Genomic DNA, 8,541 nt, shown 5'->3' on the forward strand with positions numbered 1-8,541 from the left:
ACTCTAAAGGCATTAAAAGGGGGAATGTTATAATATGATATGGATAAATGCCAAGAAATTGATTACTTTAGATAGCATAGATACATTTCATAAATGGTACAAATCACAAAAATTGAATTAATAAGAAGGAAAATTTTTATAGCCATATATATATGAAAGAAATTAAATATACAATTAAAAACTTCCCCATGAAGAAAAATACAATCCAGAATAGCTTTGTTTGTGAACTCTAGACAATCATTTAAGAAAAGAAATACTAGCTATTGTTTGAAAATTCACAAATACTGAAAGGAGAAATAATTCGAAACTCATTTATGGTACTGGCATTACAGAATGCATGTAAAATTACACATGAATATACTTTATGAATACAAATGCAAAATCCCTAACAAAATATTATCATAATTAAATCCAGCAATAAACACAAAATATAACACACCATGAGTAAATAAAATTTATCTCTGGAATGCAAAGTTGGCTTATAATTTGAGTATCAATCAATGTATTTTGTCACATTAATACAACAAAGGAGTTAAACTATATAATAATTTCAATATGTGAAGAAAACTAATTTAACAAAACTCAATACTAAATAATTTAAAAAGCTATTAAGAGGACGGGAATAAATAAAAACTTATGCAAACTGAAAAAGAGTATATCCAAAACCTTCATCTGACATCGTATTTAATAGCTCTAAGGTTGGGAAAAAAGATTACAATTTCTCTCATGTTCCTCTTCCACATTTTAGTGGAAGTTCAAGCCAGTGTAATAAGAAAAGTAAGAGAAATAAAAGACATATGCTTTGGAAATAAATAGGTAAATGTATCTTTGTTTGTCAATGACATGATCATGCATATAGAAGCTCCTAAGAATCTATAAAAAAGCAAGTAGGACTAAAAAGTGAATTTAACAAGATCACAAGATACTAAATCAATATAGAAAAAGCTATTATATTTCTCTATATTAGCAATAAATAATTTAAAAAATAAAATTGCCATCTACAAAGCCAGCATAACCCTGATACCAAAGCCAGACAAGGATACAATTTAAAAAAAGAAACTACAGGCTAATATCAGTGATGAATATAAACACAAAAATTCTCAACAAAATACTAGCAAACTGAATCCAACAACACATCAAAAAATAATACACTATGATCAATTGGGATGTATATAGATCAATTAGACCCATAGATCCATTAACATCATACATTACATCAATAGAATGAGGGACAAAAATCATATAATTTTCTCAATATGTGAAGAAAAAGCTTTTGATAAAATTCAACATCTCTTCATGATAAAAATTCTAAATGAATTAGGCATAGAAGGAAAATAACTTAACATAATAAAGACCATATATGACACATTCTGTTCAGCTAACATCCTACTGAATGGAAAGTTTTCAGGTTTTCCTCCAACTGGAAGAAAAAATAAAACAAGGATCCCCACTCTCACCAGTCCTTTTCAACATCATAGTACTGGAAGTCCTAGCTAGAGAAATTAGGCAAGAGAAAAAATAAAACACATCCAAATTGGAAAGGAGGAAATTATATTTTCCCTGAAGACAACATGATAGTATGTATAGAAAAACCTGAAGACTCTACCAAAAAACTGTTAGAACTGATACATGAATTCAGTAAAGTTGCAGTACATGAAATTAATATACAAAATCAGTAGTGTTTTTAATACAGTAACAACAAACTAGCTGAAAAAGAATCAAGAAGGCAATCACAGTCATAGCAGCTATAAAAGTATAGTACCTAGGAATAAATTTAATCGAGGAGGTGAAAGACCTTTACAAGGAAAACTACAGAACACTGATGAAAGAAATTGAAGAGGCTGGGAGCAGTGGCTCACACCTGTAATCCCAGCACTTTGGGAGGCTGAGGCAGGTGGATCACTTGAGGTCAGCAGTTCACCAGCCTGGCCAACCCGGTAAAACCCTGTCTCTACTAAAATTACACACACACACAAAAAATATATATATATATATATATATATATATATATATTAGCCAGGTGTGATGGTGGTAATTCCAGCTACTCGGGAGGCTAAGGCAGGAGAATCATTTGAACTTGGGAGGCGGAGATTGCAGTTTGCTGAGATCACGCCACTGCACTCCAGCCTGGGTGACAGAGGGAGACTCTGTCTCAAAAAAAAAAAAAAAAAAGAGAGACATTGAAGAGGGAACTAACAAATGGAAAGACATCCCATGCTCATGAATTGAAAGAATTAATATTGTTAAAATAACAATACTACCTGAAACAATGAATTAATATTGTTAAAATAACAATACTACCTGAAACAATCCACAGATTCAATGCAATCCTTATCAAAATACCAATAGCATTCTTTATAGAAACAGAAAATAATCCCAAAATTTATATTGAACAACAAAATACCCCAAATAACCAAAACAATCCTGAGCAGAAAGAACAGAGCTGCAGGTATCATACTACCTGACCTCAAAATATACTACAAAGCTATAATAACCAAACAGCATGTTACTGGCATAACAACAGATACATAGACCAGTGGAACAAAATAGAGAACCCAGAAATGAATCCACATATTTACAGTCAACTGATTTTTTTTATGAAAGTTATAAGAACTTTCACTGGGGAAGGACAATCTCTTCAATAAATGGTGCTGGGAAAACTGGATATCCATATGCAGAAAAATGAAACTAGACCCCCATCTCTCACCCTATACAGAAATCAACTCAAAATGTATCAAAGACCTAAATGTAATACTTGAAACAGTAGAAATACTAAAATAAAAAAGAGAAATAGTTCAGAACATTGGTCTGGGAAAAGATTTTATAAATAAGACCTCAAAAGCTCAGGCAACAAAAGCCAAAATAAAGAAAAATGGTTATGTCTAACTGAAATGGTCTATGCAGCAAAGAAAACAAAAAACATTTCAAGACAACCTGCAGAATGGGATAAAATATTTACAAACTACTCATCCAACAAGGGACTAATATCCAGAATATACAAGGAACTGACACATCTCAATAGCAAAAAGTAAACAAATTAATTTAAAAATGGCCAAATAATCTGAACAGACATTTCTCAAAAGAAGACATACAAATGAACAATAAATACAAGAAAAAATTTTAGCATTACTAATCATCAGCAAAATGCAAATCAAAAGTATAATGAGCTATTGTCTTACCCCAGTTAGGATGGCTACTATCAAGATACAAAAATAAAAAATACTGAGGAGGATGTGGAGAAAAGGGAACTCTTACACACTGTTGGTGGGAATGTAAACCAGTATTGCCACTACAAAGAACAGCATGGAAGTTCCTCAAAAAAACTGCACATGTAACTACCAGGTGATCTAGAAATCCTACCATTGGAAATTTATCCAAAGGAAAGGAAATCATTACATTGAAGAGACATCTGTACCCCCATGTTTATTACAGCACTTTTCACTATAGCCAAGATATGGAATTAACCTGGGTGTCCAAAAACAGATGAATGGGTAAAGAAAATTTTGTATATGTACACATGGAATACTATCCAGCCATAAAAAAAGAATAAAATCTTTTCATTTATGGCAGTGTGGATGAAACTGGAGGACATATGTTAAGTAAAAGTATCCAGTAACATAAAGTTAAACACTGCATGTTCTCACTCATATGTGGAAGCTAAAAAAGGTTGATCTCATAGAAGTAAAAAGTAGAACAGAAGATACCAGAGGCTTGGAAGGGTGGGGGAAGAGAGGGATAAAAAGAGATTTGTTGAAAGATACAAAATTACAGCTAGGTAGGAGGAATAAATTCTGATGTTCTATACCACTGTAGGATGTCTATAGTTAACAATAACATATACTTTCAAATAGCTAGGAGGATAGTGAACATTCCCAACACAAAGAAATGATAAATATTTGAGATGATGAATATGGTAATTATTTTGATCTAATCACTACACATTATATGTATTGAAATATCACAATATACTCCATGAATATGTACAATTATTTCTTGTCAATTAAAAAAGGATAAATAAGCATATAAGAAAAAGCAAAATATTAAATTAAATTAAAAAGTACTATGTGAATGTGTTATAAAATTGACATAAAATGTGTAACATCTAGTAATAAATTTAATTAAATATATATAAGAACTATATATTGGAAATGACATAAAATGGCTGAAAGAAATTAAATATCTAAATTAATGAAGAGATAAACTATGTTTGCTTAAAATGCATGGCTCATATTTTAATGTAAGTTATGATTCAGTAAATTTGCTTTTATATATATATATATATATATATACATATATACATATAGTGTGATAAATGTTATACTGAGGGTAAGGATTCCTAATTCAATTTTGTGTGTAGGCAGTGTGTTCCAGAAATTCTTCCCAAATTTGCCAGCTGTAGGAAGAGTAGGATTTAGATAAAGGGAGGAGGGTGTTTCTGATAGTCATTTAGGAACCACCAAGCTGTTAAGTAAACTTGGGGTATAGTATGTGAGGCCTGGATTCTAAGAGATGAGACTGGGAAGGATCAGAACATGAAAAGCCTCATAGTATGAACTTGAGAATAAGTACCTTTTAAAATTTTGTACCATAGGTGCCTCTCTGGCTTCATCCTTGTTGTCACGCTGCTTGTAAGCAACGCTATGGGATTTGAGACTTTCCTTGTGAATCCTGCATTGTGTAGAGACAGATTAAAATGTTGATGCGATGAGGGGAAGAGACAGATCTGAATGGTTTCCCACTTGAATCTTCCAAGATACTCCTAGATTGGGTAGTAGTGTCCCTCCTAGCAGGAATAGAGAAATTAGAAATCTAGGAGGTCTGGGAGGAAAATGACTTCTGGAAGCCTTTCTGAAGGTAGTAGAGACTGGCTTAATTTGTGGTTCAGATTCTTCTGTTCGAAGTGTGCCTTTGACTGAAGTGCTAAGAGGAACCGGGGTGGGGATGTTGGTTACCAGCACTTTAGTACTTATTTGCATTTGCAGAGATATGTTTATCTGTGAGTTTTCCTCTATATTAATCACTTAGCTCCCAGTTTAGGAAGAATGACAGAAACCATCTCATAGAAATCTTTTCCAGGATTTGATTTTAGTGGATGAGGTGCAGCAGCCCTGGGGAAAAAAGGGGGATTTTGAAGATCATCTCATTAAGCATAATCTCTCTTTCTTCTTTTTCTACATAATGTTCTCAGCATCTTTAATCATTGCTCATTATGTTGATCATCATTCAATTACCCTAGTTTGCCAATGCTCTTTAGAAATTTTCTGTGCCTTTGTTTGTTAGTTAAGTAAATAGTACCTGGTTCTCAGGGGAACACCATTATCACTGATTAGAGTGTCCTGTGCAAGGCAGAGTAGGACTAGTTCCACTGTTGAAATGAATCTACTGTAGCCCCTAAGTTTCCAATAATTTTTGTTTTTCCCCTCTACCTTTCAAAACAAACTTCATTCCACATACCAATTCCATGGTATAAAACAGATTTGAGAGAATAGAAATATGGACTGTTACCATTTATAATGGAAATGTAAAAGATTCAATTAAATGATCAAATGTTAAAATATTTTTAGCAGTACATACACTTATATAAACTATGTTACTAAAAATTAAAATTAAAAAGTTTTAATGGTGGATTTGGTTTTTCATATTTACTTAGTTCAATAAAAACAAACAGAAGCCAAAATAGTTTTCACCACCATGTGAGACAATAAAGAAGTATCAGCATATATGGCAGGATTAAACACCATCATGAGGTTATCACTCAGCTGGAAACAAATTGAACATTACTTTCTTTCGCTTCTTTTATTGTTGTAAAAAAATAAAAGCCTATCTTTTTTATGCAGATTAAGAAAACATTTAGTTTAGGAAGCCTGGCACTTATTTCTTCTACTGAATTTCAGTAGTATAAAAAGTTGTATTCTTGACTCAAAGATACATTTGCTTTTTTCCTAGAAAATAATAACAAAAAGAAAATTATTAAGCAGAGAATAGTGTTCCTGAAATTAGTGTGTTCTTTAATCTAACAAATGTGAGACATCAGATCATAATAATCAGTGATGAGTAAACCCACTGTAGATTATTTGATATCCTGTGTTATTTTACTTCTTTGATAAGTAAGCTTCTAGCAACAATTTTCATATGTGAATTTCCTTTGAAGGATGCCTCTATTAATTCAATAAGGTTTTGAATAAAGCCCCATTATCAGGGGCTATGTTACCGAGGCCAGTCCGCCCTGATGGAAGACCCTCTTAGAACCAAAAAATGAGGTCAATCTCACACTGGAGAGTCAGACAGTCTAATGGTCAGAAAAGACCTGAAGAATAAAAATTACTAAACTGACACTGGTCAAGATGAAATTTACCTTCAACCTCAGAAGTTGGAGACAAGCACATCTCCAAAAGCCCAGTAAGAGGCAAATTAATCAGTCTTTAGCTAGGCATCGTGGTAGAAGGTATTATTGTGGGAAAAAAATCTGGTAAATTGCCACTCAAATTCTAGAAATAGTTTAAAATGTCAATCCTTAATGTGCCATAAAGCATTGGAGGTTTTTGTTCTGGTAGACATGGATGGCAGTCTGCAAATCCAGTTGATTAAGTTTTAAGTCATATAAAGGACATGCATAAACCTTTATATGACCCATCAAAGGCTTTCTGATTTTATCAAAACAACGTCTTGACTACACTCTGCAGTGATGGTGAGAAAAGTTGTGAAGGTAGCACCCCAAATTTCAAGCATTTTCCAACCTTTTGTGGCTCAAAGTCACATGGGTACTACCCGGCTATTGGTCACTGCTATATCTCGTCCCTGCTCCCCCTCCATAACGTCAGAACACTTGCTCAGTTTGGAGACTAATCAGTCAGACATGAGAGTCTAAGAGGATGCCCTATCGACCATAGTAAGTTCGTTCCAAGATTGAGTGAAGTTATTGGAGTCACAGGCATTGAAGATAGGGGTTGAGTGACTTACTAGATCACATCAGATTTCCACTGTATATTTAGATCAGAGCAAGATCCTCCTTGGTGAACTCCATCGAGCCATTGCTTTGGGTTTAGATGGCTTTGTCCAGTTGCTTAGCTTCCACTGAGCTGAGCTTGGGGGTTCTGGAATTCTCTTGCAGTTACTGTTCTGTGGATTTCTACCACACACACGCACACACACATACACACACACACAGATCATTAGCTTAATCTTCCATCTTCTGAACAGATTTCAGGAGATTTTCTTTCATGGCAAGTTTTTTTTTTTTTCCTCTTCCAAGAAGGTGGTTCTTTTATTGGTTTAATTCAGATACAGTTCAGACTCTTGCAGAGACATAACAGAGGCTCATTCTGCTTGTTCCATGGAATCACTTGCTTGCCCAGCTCTCTGATATATTTTTGTAATTCATCTGCAATTCTTTTAGTTTTTACTAGGCCATTCTGTACTGCAGAAATCTCCTGGATGATTCCAGAATGTTGCTTTTTGGAAAGATTCTAACTCCATCAGGAGGTGGTTATTTTCTGACCAGAGAATCCCTGTTCCTATTTTTAATGTGTTGCAGCTGTGCCTCCCTGTCATTTTTTTTTGCTTCCCTCTGGGGCTTTTTTGCAATTTCTCTGCATATTCTTTGACCTTTGCTTCTTTGACATAGCTAGATCTTTTCAATAGCAAGCTTCTTCCTCCTGTAGAACTAAAAATATTATCTTCCTTTTAAAGTGGAGGAACAGCTTCACACTTCTTGTGTCCTGGTATATGAGTTCTAATGGTGACGGTGGGCTGGTTCCTGGGGTTACCAGGCCCCCCGGGTCTTTAGGCCACAGTCACAAACCTGCATTAGTTTCCAAAGAGGCTGTTTCACACTGGTTCATTTTGATGTTGTGAACTATAATTCCTGAGAGTATTTTTTATGAATTGCAGTTTTGTCAATTTCCTTTCAGATCTGTATTTGGATATTTTATTAAAAAGTCTGAATAAAGGATTTGAAAATGCCACTTATTAGATTTTAGCTTGATTTTAGAGATAACTTGGATTATTGATTTTGTACTCATCCAATGTATGAGCTGCCCATCTTCCTAGCTTTATGTCATTCACAGATTTTATGAGCTTAATTTTGTATATTCTCTTAAAAATATTTATTGTGGGCCATGCATGAGCTAAATATTTTGTCAAGCACAGTGCAAAGGCTCGTAAAATAAAATTCTTCTCTTGGAGTTGATAACAGGCTGGTGGAAATCAGGTTAAGTAACCAAATAATTGTAATGCTGTGTGATATAAACCATAATAATGATGCAAGTTTTCATTGTTTTAGAACTGCTGAAATTAGAGATGACTCCCTTCTTTGGACAAAACCTCATTCTAGGCCGAGTGCCGTGGCTCACACCTGTAATCCCAGCACTTTGGGAGGCCGAGACAGGCAGATCACAAGGTCAGGAGATCAAGACCAACTTGGCTAACCCGGTGAAACCCCGTCTCTAGTAAAAAAAAAAAAAAAAAAAAAAATTAGCCAGGCGTGGTGGCGGGTGCCTGTAGTCCCAGCTACTCCAGAGGCTGGGGCAAGAGAATGTCGTG

At 34.3% G+C, this 8,541-nt stretch overlaps 1 long non-coding RNA gene across 1 annotated transcript in view; it reads right to left on the reverse strand.

Moving 5' to 3' along the window:
- LOC130541682 (uncharacterized) overlaps positions 1-7,629 on the reverse strand; it is a 32,157-nt gene extending 24,528 nt beyond the window's left edge. The window contains exons 1-2 of the long non-coding RNA XR_008955764.2: positions 6,961-7,629; positions 4,570-5,108 (exon numbers count right to left, since the gene is read on the reverse strand). This is a non-coding gene — a long non-coding RNA (uncharacterized LOC130541682). The remainder of the gene's footprint in view (positions 1-4,569; positions 5,109-6,960) is intronic.
- Positions 7,630-8,541: the final 912 nt, after the last annotated feature.

Source organism: Pan paniscus, chromosome 1, assembly GCF_029289425.2.
Source record: "Pan paniscus chromosome 1, NHGRI_mPanPan1-v2.0_pri, whole genome shotgun sequence".
In the NCBI taxonomy this organism is placed as follows: domain Eukaryota; kingdom Metazoa; phylum Chordata; class Mammalia; order Primates; family Hominidae; genus Pan; species Pan paniscus.